The 17,356-nt window shown below is 49.6% G+C and overlaps 1 protein-coding gene across 1 annotated transcript in view; it reads left to right on the top strand.

The window, feature by feature from the left end:
* The window catches only part of LOC131256355 (ankyrin repeat-containing protein At5g02620-like), a 60,575-nt gene that overhangs the window by 18,469 nt on the left and 24,750 nt on the right, over positions 1–17,356 (top strand). The window lies entirely within an intron of this gene.

The raw sequence follows: 17,356 nt of genomic DNA, 5'->3' as shown, positions 1-17,356 counted from the left end.
AGACAGCATACAACATACAACATACAATCAATCATCAAAGAGATGAGGATAGCGCTCTCAAATCTCAGCCTCGCGCTCCCAAGATGCCTCATTCACAGAATGGTGACCCCACTGAACCTTCACCAAGGGGATAACCTTGGTTCGGAGGACCTGCTCCTTCCGATCAAGGATACGAACTGGCTGCTCAATATAAGAAGCGTCCTCACGAACCTCCAACGGCTGCCAATCGATAACAGGAACGATGTCTGACCCACACTTCCTTAACATAGAGACGTGGAAAACGTCATGGACACCAGACAACTGAGATGGTAAGGCAAGCCGATAGGCCACACCGCCAATGCGCTCAGTGATCTCGAAAGGTCCTATGAATCTCGGGGCAAGCTTGCCCTTTGCTCCAAATCGAACTATGCCCTTCATGGGCGAGACCTTGAGATACATATGGTCCCCTATATCAAACTCTAAAGGACGACGCCGGCGATCAGCAACACTCTTCTGCCAGCTCTGAGCTGTGCACATCCTCTGCTTGATGATATCAATAACCTCTGATGTCTCTTGCATAAGCTCGGGACCTAGGAGACACCGCTCTCCAACCTTGGTCCAACAACTCGGAGATCTCGCACGGTCCGCCATATAATGCCTCAAAAGGAGCCATGCCATTGGTCCTGATAGTTGTTGTATGCGAACTCGCCAATCGCAAATGCTCATCCCTACCACCGAAGTCAATCACGCAGTTCGAAGCATATCCTCAAGGATCCTGGTTGACCCTTTCGATCCGGCCATCGGTCTCGGATGGTACGAGGTGCTGAGCTGCAAATCAGTGCCATAGCTCTCTGAAAGCTCCTCCAGAATTGAGACGTGAACCTCGGATCTCGATCAGAAACAATCGAGACTGATACGCCGTGCAGTCTCACAATCTCCTCGATGAATAATCTCGCAAGCCGGTCCAAAGTCAAGTCGCACGGATCGCAAGAAAATGTGCCGACTTCGTCAGACGATCAACGACAACCGAGATAGCGTCATGACCGCACCGAGTCCTCGACAAAACCCATAATAAAATCTGTAGATACGTGCTCCCACTTCCACATCGGGACGCTCAACGGCTGCAATAGACCAGGGGGTCTCTGGTGATCGGCCTTGACACGCTGGCATGTGTCACACTTGGCCACAAAACTAGCAATCTGGAGCTTCATCCCTACCCAAAATACTGTCTCCTCATATCACGATACATCTTCGTCAGGCCAGGGTAGATAGAAAACCGCAGTCGATGTGCCTCAGTCTTAAGATCTCTGCGCAAGTCAGGAATATCCGGGACATACAATCAGCCTCTGAAGCGAAGCCCACCAACAGAACCAATTTGTCAATCTGTTTGACTCTCAGATGCTGCCTTTGCTCGATAATCCTCTAATGACTCATCTGTCTACTGAGCCTTGATTGCCCTTGCGACAAGAGAGGGTTGAATCGACAGGCTCGATAGCTGAACGATAGAAGACTGCAGACCAAAATCAAAGTCATACTCTGCGATATCCTCGAGCATCCTCCACTCCTGAATCATCATATGTGCTACCAGGCCTCGTGGCTGACGGCTGAGGGCATCTACCACCACATTTACCTTACTTGGGTGGTACTGGAGGTCAAAATCATAGTCCTTCAGAAGCTCCATCCAGCGTCTCTGTCTTATGTTCAGCACCGAGAAAATAGATACTTCAAGCTCTTGTGGTCGAGAAGAGCTCGAACCTAACCCCATAGAGATAGTGTCTCCACACCTTCGGTGCGAAGACGACCTGCCGGCTCTAAGTCATGCGTGGGGTAGTTCGGCTCATGAACCTTGAGTCTGACGAGACGCAAATGCTACAGGTCTACCCTCGCATCGGGACAAAGACCCAATCTAATACGTGAGGCATAGGTAAATACAACAAATCCATCACTCCCAGAGGGAAGAGTAAGGACAGGAGCGGACGTCAGACGGTCCTTTAGCTCCATAAATGCTCGCTCACAAGCGTCATCCAAATAAACTCTGCGCTCTTCCGAGTCAACCTGGTCAACGGGGCTGCAATATAGGAGAAGCCTTCAATGAAACGCCGATAGTATCCGACTAAACCAAGGAAACTACGGATCTCAGACGCAGTCGTGGGCTGACCCCACTGACGCACTGCCTTAACCTTCGAGGGGTTCACTGCGACCCCCTCCCTTGTCACCACGTGACCAAGGAACCTCACCTCCTCTTGCGAACTCACACTTCTTCGGCTTCGCATGTAGCGGTGGGCACGGAGGGTCTGCGAAGCAATCTCCAGATGTCGCATATGGTCCTCACGGGTCCTCGAATATATCGAATGTCGTCGATGAAGACCACAACAAACCGATCGAGATATGGACGAAAGACCTCGTTCATCAATTGTATGAAGACCGCGGGTGCATTGGTCAGTCTGAAGGACATGACCACAAACTCAAAATGACCATAGCGCGTCCTGAAAGTCGTCTTCGGGATGTCCTCCTCTCGAACACGAATCTGATGATAACTGGAACGCAGTCAATCTTCGAAAAGAACTGTGCACCTGCGGTGATCAAATAAATCGTCTATCCTCGGGAGCGGGTATTTGTTCTTAATCGTGACCGGTTGAGCTCGCGATAATCTACGCAGAGCCTCAACGAGCCATCCTTCTTCCGACGAAGAGTACCGGCGCTCCCAAGGCGAACTACTCGACGAATAAATCCCAACTCACGCAACTCGTCCAATCGACGCTGCAGCTCACGCAACTCCATAGGTGTCATACGGACGGGGCCTTTGAGATAGGCGCGGTACCGGCACAAGGTCGATCTCTGGAACTCAATATGACGGCGAGGAGGCAATCACGGAATCTCTTGGAACACGTCGGGAAGTCGCAGACAACCGGCCACCGATCAATACACAAGGCAACATGCTCCTCAACGACGCAGGACATCAAACAAGACAACAGCTCTCCTTTGGGCTCAGCAACGAATTGCAACTGCGGCAAACCTGGTATGCAGAATGTGACTGTTCTCGCAAAATCCAAGATAGCGTAGTACTCGGCAAGCCAATCCATGCCCAAGATAACGTCAAAATCTGTCATCGGTAGCACAAACAAGTCAGCGAGTAAAAAGATATCACCGACAAGAACCGGGCAAGATGAACAAAAACGGCCCAATACTGTGATCCTCCCCAAGGGCGTCGATACGGTCAATCCCTCACTAGTAGACTCTATCGATCGAACGACAAAATCCCTCGGACATGAATGAGTGAGAAGTGCCGAATCAAATAATACTCGGGCGATGCATGAAGAGACGGGAAGTATACCCTCGGCGACTCCTCCGGATGACTGAGGGCTGCTGAGCCGCATAAAATCTATGCTTGAGCTAGCTAGGGAGGTGCTTGTCCCCTCTGAGGATGCTGCTACTGCTACTAACACTGCGGCAGCCCATACTGCAATCTCGGCTGTGGCTGGGGCCTCTGAGGTGGAGGTGGCTGCAGTCGCTGTTACTACGGTCACTGCTACTATGAAGGCTGTTGAGGTGCTCTCAGTTGCTTCTGCTACTGAGGGCAGGTGCACTCCTGCATACAGTGCCCTACTCCATTGCACCTAAAACATGTCCCTACAAATGGTCTCTAGGGTGGTGCTGGAGGTGCCGATGGTGCTCGGAGGGTCTTGTGCCTCTGTCGTTATCGAAGTTGCTGTTGTTGGGGGCCACCGGAGGGGGCCTGCCTCTTCCGGTCTCTCCTATGATCACAATCACCCTGTGTACTGGCCAATCAGCCTCGTAAATCTGAGCCCTCCGCACTACTACCTAAAAGGTCAGGAGCTCGTGCCCAATCACACGGCCTCGAAGACCGTAACGTAAGCCGCTCTCGAAACGGTGGGCCTTCCGCCCCTCATCATCAACCATATATGGCGCAAACCTCGATAGCGCCACGAAACGAGCCGCGTACTGTGCCACGGTCATGTCCCCCTGCACCAAAGTCTCGAACTCCAGTGCCCTCTGGCGTCGAATATGGTCAGGGAAATACTGCTCCTCGAATCGATCTATAAAATCATCCCACGTCTAGATGTAGTCAGGCCCTGCGACGCGGGTAACCGAGGTCCACCAGTGCTCGGCCTCCCCCTGAAAAAGAAATACTGCCAACCGAACTCGCTGCTCGGTCGTACATGACATGGTATCAAAAATCTTCTCTACATCGGAGCGCCACCTCTCAGCTGCTGTCGGATCTGGCTCACCCTGGAATCGGGAGGGTCAAACTGTCGGATCTCTCAAAGTAGGGCACTCGCGCGCTCCTGCTCTGCCTGGGCCAGTGAAACAACCGGGTGCCTGCTCTGCCCCTGAAGTGCGGCCGTCACAGGCTGCAGCATCTGCTGCAACTGAGAAGCACTCACGGATACGGTCGGATCCGCGCTGGTATCTGGTGGAGATGCAGCATCCTCAGGATGGGTGGTATGAATCTCTGGTAGATGAGCGACATCCTCAGGCGGGGCAGTAGGGATCTCTGGTGGTGGAGCAGGGGTCGTAGGTGGTAATGCGGGAGCTGCAGGTGGTGGAGCTGAAGTATCCGATGGTGGTGCGGGAGTCGATCGGGTCACTCTCCTGCGCGCCATGTCCTACAGGGAAGAGCAAAGGTGCCTATCAACTTAAAGGCTAGCGAAGGCACGCACGTTAAGGGTCTTTAATAAAAGATCGCTAGGCTATCCGAACTTAGGACTTAATCATTCATAGCAGACATGTAATGTTGTTCTTGGTTATTCCCGAGTTATTCTCTGATACCAACTTCTGTCACACCTCGAACTCGGAAACCGGGCTCACAAAATTTTCGATCGCCGAATCCGGCGATCGACAGCCTCCGTAGAACCCCATTTTCGGATCCCGGCACCCATTCACCAGGTTCCGATCCTGGGATACTACAAGGAGGATTTCAAATCATCAATCTGATTCATAATGAGCATAACAAAAGCATAACTCACAACTAATAACCACAAGAACACCACCACAAAATCCACTATGATCAAAAACTTTTGAGTACAATGCGATAGAAAGGGAAAATACAACGTAATAACAGAAACATAACTCCCGACGCACGGCTGCACGCTCCAACTACGGCGAGACTATGGCTGCGGCTTGGCGTCAACTGCACGCATCAATCGTGCATAAGCTTATGGAAAGCTTAGAGGGTGGTGTAAGTGTGTGCGCAATAAGAGCGTTCTCAGAAGACAATGTTAAAGTAATGCGGAATCATGGTGATGAGCACATGAATGCAATCAGCCGTACCAAGGCTATGCGGTGCAAGATATGAATGCTATCGGTCATAACACGGCCATGCGATGCAAGATGCAACTCAAGCATGCCAATCCTCAATATGTATCAGTACAGTTCTCATACTGAACAATCACTAGGGTTTAGTAAACTCCAAATGGCACTGCCCCTTTCCCAGGCGCACAGTCCAAGTGAGCGTAAGAAACATCACTATCCGCCTAGACAATAGCCTACCAATACTTATCCAGCACATCGATAGCAGACCCATTTATGAGCTGGTCATACTCAGCCTAGTAATTGCACTCTACCCTTGGGCAGGTAAGGCCACACCCCTTTCCAACCGACCACGATATGGTGAGAGACACGGCCTCTTGGTATGAGGCCCTTGTGCGCTCATGTATCCACTCGGTCTCAACGTTGGAGTATCTTCTGGTACCATCAAGTTTAAGAATTTTCACCCAGGGACATATATGGCGCCCCTATGCTAATAACAGTATTTTCAGTATCCAATCCTCTCATCTAAGATATGCCTATGAAGGCTATGGCCCTAATGTCGCTAGGGCATACAAGAACTACAATCTCACAAATGCAAGTGCATGAATCACACTATCATTCATACAGGCCTGTATATACCATGCACTTATATGAGGCGACTCCGCTATCAGGGAGCCCATAAACAGTCTATCCAAAGGTATATGCTATGATCGGTCACTCCTCACATCAGGCATACATATGGTGCGAATGATCATGAATCATGGATCTATACTAAACATGAATAAAGAGATGGGCTCTGGATATAATGGAGATGGCCCTAGGCGGCCTTCTTACCATAATTTTGGGCCTATCAGTGGGCCTTAGGGAGAGTTATAATGCGGACATTTAACCAACATTATCCATTCAATGTGGACATCAAACCGACATTGCTCCCAAGGGATGGTCTTCCATGAAGTACACATTGTAATGGGCCTTTTATACATCTAATTGGGCCTTGACCCAAGGACCCAAATACATCAAATGGGCTACATAACATGAGCCCCATATCTATATCAAGGTGGGCCTCAATGGGCCTCATAATATGCGCCTAATACAAATCAAGGTGGGCCTCAACAAGGACCACTAATGCATGAAGATGGGCCTCCATAATGGGCCTTAAATTATCTCCAAAACAGTTGGGCAGTTGGATGAAACACATACATTATGATGGAGCCCACACTAATAGAGGGTGCGGTTTACAAAACTTACCTAAGTGGGGCCCACCAAAATGCTCATTTTCTACCCAACTATTCATAAGGTCACGTGGACCAGGGTAGAGTCCACTATATATATATATATATATATATTTTCAATCTATACATAAGGTCAGGTGGGCCTGGATAGGGCCCACTGTAATGTTTTTTTTTATTTATCATCCAATCTATCTATAAGGTCACGTGGGCCTGGATAGGGCCCACTAATATTTATTTTTCATACAAAATGGGCCCACTAATATTTATTTTTCATATAAAATGGGCCCACTGTGATTTTTTTATTTGCAATCCAATTCATTCCTAAGGTCACGTGGACCTTGAGTAGGACCCACTGCGATGTTTGTTTGCCATCCAAACAGTTCACGTGGACCATAGGAGGGTAGGGCCCACATTGATGTCTGTTGCCATCCAACCTGCCACAGGGTCACGCTAGAACCCTTTTATATATATATATATATATATATATTTTTATAAAACCGTTCATAGGGTCATGATTTGGGGGCCCACTGTGATGTGGTCCACAAATCCAGCCCGCTCATTATGTGTGCCCCACTTGGCTGAGGGTACAGACCAAGTGTCAGCCGCATCCAATTTCACGTAGGCCCCACCAAGTGTTTTTATATGCTTGGACATGTCTTACATGATTTTAGATGGTGTGGCCCGCATGAGTTCCGTTTGCGGCTGTGGACGGCTGGTCCGAGGGGACCCATCAAATGCACGGTGTTGATGGTCGAAAGGCATCAAGGTGGGGCCCACAGCTGGGGCCGTGAGCCCCAGCACGTCCGTCCGTCAGCGGCCAGCGCTGACGCTGCTGCTGCATCCCTTGCCTTTTTTTTTTTTTTTTGAAGAAAACCGTTTTTCTACGGATTTTCTATGGTAGGGCCCACATCAGCAACATCCACTCCAGCCATGGGTCCCTGTGGCTTGATACAAGCCCATAGAGTCCAATATTGGGCTATTTCAGATGTACAGGAGCATCAGGGAGTAAATCAAAGGTAGGAAACTTGTTCGCCATGCTATGGCCCACCAAAAGTTCAGATTGAGATCATTTTTCGGCTCAACGCCTAATATGATCTGGGAAATAGGATGGTCGGCTTGGATTACATAAAAACATCAAGGTGGGGGCCTGCATGAATGGCTCACCTCTCCCTTCCCTTTTTTTATTAAAGTACACACCCATTGCCAATGCACACACTTCATTTGCCAACGTCCAGCGTCCCCTGGACGCTGGACGACATGCCTAAACACATTTCTATGGTGGGTCCCACGTAGATGTGGCCCACCATCATATATGGATATAATATATATTATCTTATATATATATATATATATATATATTATATAAAATATAACATATAAATAAATAAATATATATATATATATATATTTAAAAAAATGCATTGGGCCATCCATACAATGGATGGTGGGGATCATCACCCGAAATAGAGTGGGCCATACCGTTTGATGTAGATGGACGGGGTAGATATAACACATATTGGTGGGATCCACACCATCACAACAAGAGAAGGAGAGAGAGAGGAATATACGGTGAGATAAAGAGGAGGGACCCCGCCACTATGGGCCCTCCATTGATACTTCACATACATCAAAATGGGTCCCACAACAAGTGGTCCTTAAAGATCAAGATTTCAACTGTGGATCACCCACCTTATCTTCCTTCTCCTTGCTCCCTTGGACTCCTTAGCTCCTTACCTTCACTTTTAATGGAGGTTGATGGACTTTTGATGGTGGGGATGAGAGATGAGAGGGTGTAGATGGAAGATGGAAGGTGGGCCACACTTGAGAGGGAGAGGAGGCTTGGACGTTTGAGGCTTGGGGTTGCTTGGAGAGATATGAGAAATGAGAGAGAGAGAGGGGTGATAAGGATGGGTGAGGTGTGATGGGAGATGGTTTGGGTTGAAAAATTGTAAAAGGGGTATGGTTGATGTTGAAAATGGGAAAAAGAGGAGTGGTGAGGTGGAAAGATGGTAGACTTTTGAAAAAGGAGGAGATGAGTTGTTGTACTTGATGTATGGGATGCATTTATGGTTGATTGATGGGACTACTTGTAGAGATTCCCTCGAAATCCGCAACGTGCGGTGTTTCTTCGGAATAAACACAGATCGACATCTTCTAGCCTGGGTATCGGTTCGGTGCGCAAGTCACGGCGTTGGAACCGCGGCGACGACGCGGTCGCTATGATACAACTTTCGGATCAAGCCAACGTCGGTGCGCGGGACCTGGCTTAGGATCGTGCGCAAACACCGAATACGGTGCGAAGGTTGCCGGAATTTAACCGGAAGGACCGCGGAAGCTAACGGAACAGTACGGATTAGGACACGGGTCTTACAACTCTCCCTTCCAAATAAAAATTTCATCCTCGAAATTTAAACAATCATCACAAGAAAACATAAATCATAATAGAAGAGGAAGCAAGGCATTGCCATATAAATATCAAAGACAACATACAACATACAACATACAATCAATCATCAAAGAGATGAGGATAGCGCTCTCAAATCTCAGCCTCGCGCTCCCAAGATGCCTCATTCACAGAATGGTGACCCCACTGAACCTTCACCAAGGGGATAACCTTGGTTCGGAGGACCTGCTCCTTCCGATCAAGGATACGAACTGGCTGCTCAATATAAGAAGCGTCCTCACGAACCTCCAACGGCTGCCAATCGATAACAGGAACGATGTCTGACCCACACTTCCTTAACATAGAGACGTGGAAAACGTCATGGACACCAGACAACTGAGATGGTAAGGCAAGCCGATAGGCCACACCGCCAATGCGCTCAGTGATCTCGAAAGGTCCTATGAATCTCGGGGCAAGCTTGCCCTTTGCTCCAAATCGAACTATGCCCTTCATGGGCGAGACCTTGAGATACATATGGTCCCCTATATCAAACTCTAAAGGACGACGCCGGCGATCAGCAACACTCTTCTGCCAGCTCTGAGCTGTGCACATCCTCTGCTTGATGATATCAATAACCTCTGATGTCTCTTGCATAAGCTCGGGACCTAGGAGACACCGCTCTCCAACCTTGGTCCAACAACTCAGAGATCTGCACGGTCTGCCATATAATGCCTCAAAAGGAGCCATGCCTATGGTCGCCTGATAGCTGTTGTTGTATGCGAACTCAGCTAATCGCAAATGCTCATCCCAGCTACCACCGAAGTCAATCACGCAGGCCCGAAGCATATCCTCAAGGATCTGGTTGACCCTTTCGATCTGGCCATCGGTCTCCGGATGATACGCGGTACTGAGCTGCAAATCAGTGCCCATAGCTCTCTGAAAACTCCTCCAAAACTGAGACGTAAACCTCGAGTCTCGGTCAGAAATGATCGAGACGGGAACGCCGTGTAGTCTCACAATCTCCTCAAGGAATAACCTCGCAAGCCGGTCCAAAGGCCAAGTCGCACGAATCGCAAGAAAATGTGCCGACTTCGTCAGACAGTCCACGACAACCCAGATAGCGTCATGACCGCGCTGAGTCCTCGGCAAACCCATAATAAAATCTGTGGATACGTGCTCCCACTTCTACATCGGGACGCTCAACGGCTGCAATAGACCAGGGGGTCTCTGATGATCGGCCTTGACACGCTGGCATGTGTCACACTCGGCCACAAAACTGGCAATCTGGCGCTTCATCCCTGCCCAAAAATACTGCCTCCTCATATCACGGTACATCTTCGTCGAGCCAGGGTGGATAGAAAATCGCGATTGATGTGCCTCGGTAATAAGATCTCTACGCAACTCAGGAATATCCGGGACACACAATCGGCCTCTGAAGCGAAGTCCACCATCAGCACCAATCTGTCAATCTGTTTGACTCTCAGATGCCGCCTTTGCTCGGTAATCCTGTAACGACTCATCTGTCTGCTGAGCCTCGATCACCCTTGCGACAAGAGAGGGTTGAATCGACAGGCTTGATAACTGAACGATAGAAGACTGCAGACCAAAATCAAAGTCGTACTTTGCTATATCCTCGAGCATCTTCCATTCCTGAATCATCATATGTGCCACCAGGCCTCGTGGCTGACGGCTAAGGGCATCCGCCACCACATTCGCCATGCCTGGGTGGTACTGGAAGTCAAAATCATAGTCCTTCAGAAGCTTCATCCAGCGTCTCTGTCTTATGTTCAGCTCAGACTGAGAAAATAGATACTTCAAGCTCTTGTGGTCAGAGAAGAGCTCGAACCTAACCCCATAGAGATAGTGTCTCCACACCTTCAGTGCGAAGACGACTGCTGCCGGCTCTAAGTCATGCGTGGGGTAGTTCAGCTCATGAACCTTGAGCTGACGAGACGCAAATGCTACAGGTCTGCCGTGCTGCATCAGGACAGCACCCAATCTAATACGCGAAGCATCAGTAAATACCACAATCCATCACTCCCAGAGGGAAGAGTGAGGACAGGAGCGGACGTCAGGCGGTCCTTTAGCTCCATAAATGCTCGCTCACAGGCGTCACTCCAAATAAACTCTACGCCCTTCCGAGTCAACCTGGTCAACGGGGCTGCAATATGGGAGAAGCCCTCAATGAAGCGCCGATAGTATCCCGCTAAACCAAGGAAACTACGGATCTCAGACGCAGTCGTGGGCTGACCCCACTGACGCACTGCCTCAACCTTCGAGGGGTCCACTGCGACACCCTCCCTCGTTACCACGTGACCGAGGAATCTCACCTCCTCCTGCCAGAACTCACACTTCTCCAGCTTCGCATATAGCTGGTGGGCACGGAGGGTCTGTAAGGCAATCTCCAGATGCTGCATATGGTCCTCACGGGTCCTCGAATATATCAGAATGTCGTCGATGAAGACCACAACAAACTGATCGAGATATGGACGAAAGACCTCGTTCATCAACTGTATGAAGACCGCGGGTGCATTGGTCAGTCCAAAGGACATGACCTGAAACTCAAAATGACCATAGCGCGTCCTGAAAGCTGTCTTCGGGATGTCCTCCTCTCGAACACGAATCTGATGATAACCAGAACGCAGGTCAATCTTCGAAAAGAACTGTGCACCCTGCAGCTGATCAAATAAATCGTCTATCCTCGGGAGCGGGTATTTGTTCTTAATCGTGACCCGGTTGAGCTCGCGATAATCTACGCAGAGCCTCAACGAGCCATCCTTCTTCCTGACGAAGAGTACCGGCGCTCCCTAAGGCGAACTACTCGACGAATAAATCCCAACTCACGCAACTCGTCCAACTGACGCTGCAGCTCACGCAACTCCATAGGTGTCATACGGTACGGGGCCTTTGAGATAGGCGCGGTACCAGGCACAAGGTCTATCTGGAACTCAATATGACGGCGAGGAGGCAATCCTGGAATCTCTTGGAACACGTCGGGGAAGTCGCAGACAACCGGCCACTGATCAATACACAAGGCAATAGGCTCCTCGACTGCGTAGGACATTAAGCAAGACAACGGCTCTCCTCTAGGCTCGGCGATGAACTGGAACTGCGGCAAGCCTGGTATGCAGAATGTGACTGTTCTCGCAAAACAGTCCAAGATAGCGTAGTACTCGGCAAGCCAATCCATGCCCAAGATAACATCAAAATCTGTCATCGGTAGCACAAACAAGTCAGCGAGTAAAAAGATATCACCGACAAGAACCGGGCAAGATGAACAAAAACGGCCCAATACTGTGATCCTCCCCAAGGGCGTCGATACGGTCAATCCCTCACTAGTAGACTCTGTCGGTAATCCAGTCGATCGGCAGAAATCCTCGGACATGAATGAGTGAGAAGTGCCAGAATCAAATAATACTCGGGCGATGCATGAAGAGACGGGAAGTATACCCTCGACGACTCCTCCGGATGACTGCGGGTCCTGCTGAGCCGCGTAAAACCTAGCTTGAGCTGGCTGGGAAGGTGCCTGTCCCCTCTGAGGTCCCTGGTGCTGCTGTTGCCTCTGCGGCGGCCTATACTGCTGCCTCTGCTGCTGCTGGGGCCTCGGTGGCTGAGGTGGCTGTGGTCACTGCTGATGGGGTCGCTGCTGTGCTGGAGGCTGCTGCTGAGGTCGCTGCTGTGGTGCTCTTGGCAGATGTAGGTGAGGCTGCTGTGATCCTCTCGACTGCTGCAGATGAGGGCGAGGGCACTCAGACAAGCGATGCCCTGTCCCACCACATCCAAAACAAGTCCCTGCAAACGGCTGCTGGGGTGGCGTTGGAGGTGCTGCTGGGGCTGCTGGTGCTCTAGCAGGTGGGTGGCTCCTATACCTCTGTGGTCGCCGCTGCTGCTGGGAACTACTGGAGGGGGTCTGCCTCTTCTGTCCCCTCCTCTGATCTCTGTCGGCCTGCGCGCCAGCCCACTCAGTCTCGTAAATCTGAGCCCTCCGCACTACTACCTAAAAGGTCAGGAGCTCGTGCCCAATCACACGGCCTCGAAGACCGTAACGTAAGCCGCTCTCGAAACGGTGGGCCTTCCGCCCCTCATCATCAACCATATATGGCGCAAACCTCGATAGCGCCACGAAACGAGCCGCGTACTGTGCCACGGTCATGTCCCCCTGCACCAAAGTCTCGAACTCCAGTGCCCTCTGGCGTCGAATATGGTCAGGGAAATACTGCTCCTCGAATCGATCTATAAAATCATCCCACGTCTAGATGTAGTCAGGCCCTGCGACGCGGGTAACCGAGGTCCACCAGTGCTCGGCCTCCCCCTGAAAAAGAAATACTGCCAACCGAACTCGCTGCTCGGTCGTACATGACATGGTATCAAAAATCTTCTCTACATCGGAGCGCCACCTCTCAGCTGCTGTCGGATCTGGCTCACCCTGGAATCGGGAGGGTCAAACTGTCGGATCTCTCAAAGTAGGGCACTCGCGCGCTCCTGCTCTGCCTGGGCCAGTGAAACAACCGGGTGCCTGCTCTGCCCCTGAAGTGCGGCCGTCACAGGCTGCAGCATCTGCTGCAACTGACGGATCGGTACCGGTCTCTGGTGGAGATGCAGCATCCTCAGGATGGGTGGTATGAATCTCTGGTAGAGGAGCGACATCCTCAGGCGGGGCAGTAGGGATCTCTGGTGGTGGAGCAGGGGTCGTAGGTGGTAATGCGGGAGCTGCAGGTGGTGGAGCTGAAGTATCCGATGGTGGTGCGGGAGTCGATCGGGTCACTCTCCTGCGCGCCATGTCCTACAGGGAAGAGCAAAGGTGCCTATCAACTTAAAGGCTAGCGAAGGCACGCACGTTAAGGGTCTTTAATAAAAGATCGCTAGGCTATCCGAACTTAGGACTTAATCATTCATAGCAGACATGTAATGTTGTTCTTGGTTATTCCCGAGTTATTCTCTGATACCAACTTCTGTCACACCTCGAACTCGGAAACCGGGCTCACAAAATTTTCGATCGCCGAATCCGGCGATCGACAGCCTCCGTAGAACCCCATTTTCGGATCCCGGCACCCATTCACCAGGTTCCGATCCTGGGATACTACAAGGAGGATTTCAAATCATCAATCTGATTCATAATGAGCATAACAAAAGCATAACTCACAACTAATAACCACAAGAACACCACCACAAAATCCACTATGATCAAAAACTTTTGAGTACAATGCGATAGAAAGGGAAAATACAATGTAATAAAAGAAACAAAACTCCAGAAGCTCGGCTGCACGCTCCAACTACAGCGAGACTATGGCTGCGACTGCGTCCTGGCGTCACCTGCACGCATCAATCGTGCATAAGCTTATGGAAAGCTTAGAGGGTGGTGTAAGTGTGTGCGCAATGTAAACGTGCTCAAAATGCAAGGTCAGAGTGATGCGGAATCATGGTGATGAGCACATGAATGCAATCACCAAGGCTATGCGGTGCAAGATATGAATGCTATCGGTCATAACACGGCCATGCGATGCAAGATGCAACTCAAGCATGCCAATCCTCAATATGTATCAGTACAGTTCTCATTCTGGATAATCACCGGGGTTCAATACACTCCAATGGCACTGTCGCTCTCCTAGCTGCACAGTCCAAGTGAGCGTAAGAAACCTCACTATCCGCCTGACCAATAGTCTGCCAATACCTATCCGGCACGTCGATAGCGGACCCATTCGCGAGCTGGTCAAACTCGGCCTAGTATTGCCCCCTACCCTCGGGCGAGTAAGGCCACACTCCTTTCCAACCGACCACGACACGGTGGGAGACGCGGCCTCGGTATTCGGCCCTCATGCGCTCGTATATCCACTCGGTCTCGACGTTGGAGTCATCCTCCGGTACCATCGGGTTTAGGAATTTTCACCGGGGACATCTATGGCGCCCGTATGCTGTAACCAAATATTTCCGGTATCAATCCCGCCATCCACGATGTGCCTGTGGGCTATGGCCCCGATGTCGCTAGGGCATACAAGTAACTACAATCTCACAAATGCAAGTGCATGAATCACACTATCACCCATGCATGTACTGTATATACCATGCACTTATATGAGGCGACTCCACCTTATCAGGGAGCCCATAAACAGTCTATCCAAAGGTATATGCTATGATCGGTCACTCCTCACATCAGAGGCATACATATGGTGCGAATGATCATGAATCATGGATCTATACTAAACATGAATAAAGAGATGGGCTCTGGATATAATGGAGATGGCCCTGGGCGGCCTTCTTACCATAATTTTGGGCCTATCAGTGGGCCTTAGGGAGAGTTATAATGCGGACATTTAACCAACATTATCCATTCAATGTGGACATCAAACCGACATTGCTCCCAAGGGATGGTCTTCCATGAAGTACACATTGTAATGGGCCTTTTATACATCTAATTGGGCCTTGACCCAAGGACCCAAATACATCAAATGGGCTACATAACATGAGCCCCATATCTATATCAAGGTGGGCCTCAATGGGCCTCATAATATGCGCCTAATACAAATCAAGGTGGGCCTCAACAAGGACCACTAATGCATGAAGATGGGCCTCCATAATGGGCCTTAAATTATCTCCAAAACAGTTGGGCAGTTGGATGAAACACATACATTATGATGGAGCCCACACTAATAGAGGGTGCGGTTTACAAAACTTACCTAAGTGGGGCCCACCAAAATGCTCATTTTCTACCCAACTATTCATAAGGTCACGTGGACCAGGGTAGAGTCCACTATATATATATATATATATATATATTTTCAATCTATACATAAGGTCAGGTGGGCCTGGATAGGGCCCACTGTAATGTTTTTTTTTATTTATCATCCAATCTATCTATAAGGTCACGTGGGCCTGGATAGGGCCCACTAATATTTATTTTTCATACAAAATGGGCCCACTAATATTTATTTTTCATATAAAATGGGCCCACTGTGATTTTTTTATTTGCAATCCAATTCATTCCTAAGGTCACGTGGACCTTGAGTAGGACCCACTGCGATGTTTGTTTGCCATCCAAACAGTTCACGTGGACCATAGGAGGGTAGGGCCCACATTGATGTCTGTTGCCATCCAACCTGCCACAGGGTCACGCTGGAACCCTTTTTTTTTATATATATATATTTTTTTTTATAAAACCGTTCATAGGGTCATGATTTGGGGGCCCACTGTGATGTGGTCCACAAATCCAGCCCGCTCATTATGTGTGCCCCACTTGGCTGAGGGTACAGACCAAGTGTCAGCCGCATCCAAATTTCAGGTAGGCCCCACCAAGTGTTTTTATATGCTTGGACATGTCTGTACATGATTTTAGATGGTGTGGCCCGCATGAGTTCCGTTTACGGCTGATTTTTGGAGTGGACGGCCGGTCCGTGGGGACCCAGAAAATGCACTGTGCTGATGGTCTAGATGCATCAAAGTGGGGCCCACTGCAGGGCCGAGACTGGCAGCCCGCCCACTCGTCTGTCAGCGTCCCAGCGCTGTGGCAGCGGCAGCGTCAGCGCTGCTGCCTCCCTTCCCCCCCTGTTTTTTTTTTTTTTAGAAAACCGTTTTTCTACGGATTTTCTATGGTAGGGCCCACATCAGCAACATCCACTCCAGCCATGGGTCCCTGTGGCTTGATACAAGCCCATAGAGTCCAATATTGGGCTATTTCAGATGTACAGGAGCATCAGGGAGTAAATCAAAGGTAGGAAACTTGTTCGCCATGCTATGGCCCACCAAAAGTTCAGATTGAGATCATTTTTTGGCTCAACGCCTAATATGATCTGGGAAAAAGGATGGTCGGCTTGGATTACATAAAAACATCAAGGTGGGGCCTGCATGAATGGCTCACCTCTCCCTTCCCTTTTTTTATTAAAGTACACACCCATTGCCAATGCACACACTTCATTTGCCAACGTCCAGCGTCCCCTGGACGCTGGACGACATGCCTAAACACATTTCTATGGTGGGTCCCACGTAGATGTGGCCCACCATCATATATGGATATAATATATATTATCTTATATATATATATTATATAAAATATAACATATAAATAAATAAATATATATATATATTTAAAAAAAATGCATTGGGCCATCCATACAATGGATGGTGGGGATCATCACCCGAAATAGAGTGGGCCATACCCATGATTGGATCGTGGAGACGCGGCCTAATGGTATACGGCCCTCATGCGCTCATGCATCCACTCGGTTTAGACGTTGGAGCAACCTCTGGAACCAAGAGGGTTTAGGGACTTTCACCCAGGAATATCTATAGCACCCCATGTAGAACAGATTTCCGGTGTCCCATCTGGCCATCCACGAAATACCTGTGGAGGCTACGACCCTGATGTCGCTAGGGCGTATAGTGATCACAATGCAAAATGCATGAGTCATACAATCCAATCATGCATCACTCCTATGCATACCATGCGCTCAGGTGAGATAATCTCTACCTATCAAGGAGTCTCATAACAACCTGCCCA

Source organism: Magnolia sinica, chromosome 9 (genome assembly GCF_029962835.1).
Source record: "Magnolia sinica isolate HGM2019 chromosome 9, MsV1, whole genome shotgun sequence".
NCBI classification, from domain to species: domain Eukaryota; kingdom Viridiplantae; phylum Streptophyta; class Magnoliopsida; order Magnoliales; family Magnoliaceae; genus Magnolia; species Magnolia sinica.
The sequence above is the reverse complement of the archived record's forward strand: the minus strand, read 5'-3'. Positions and strand labels throughout refer to the sequence as shown.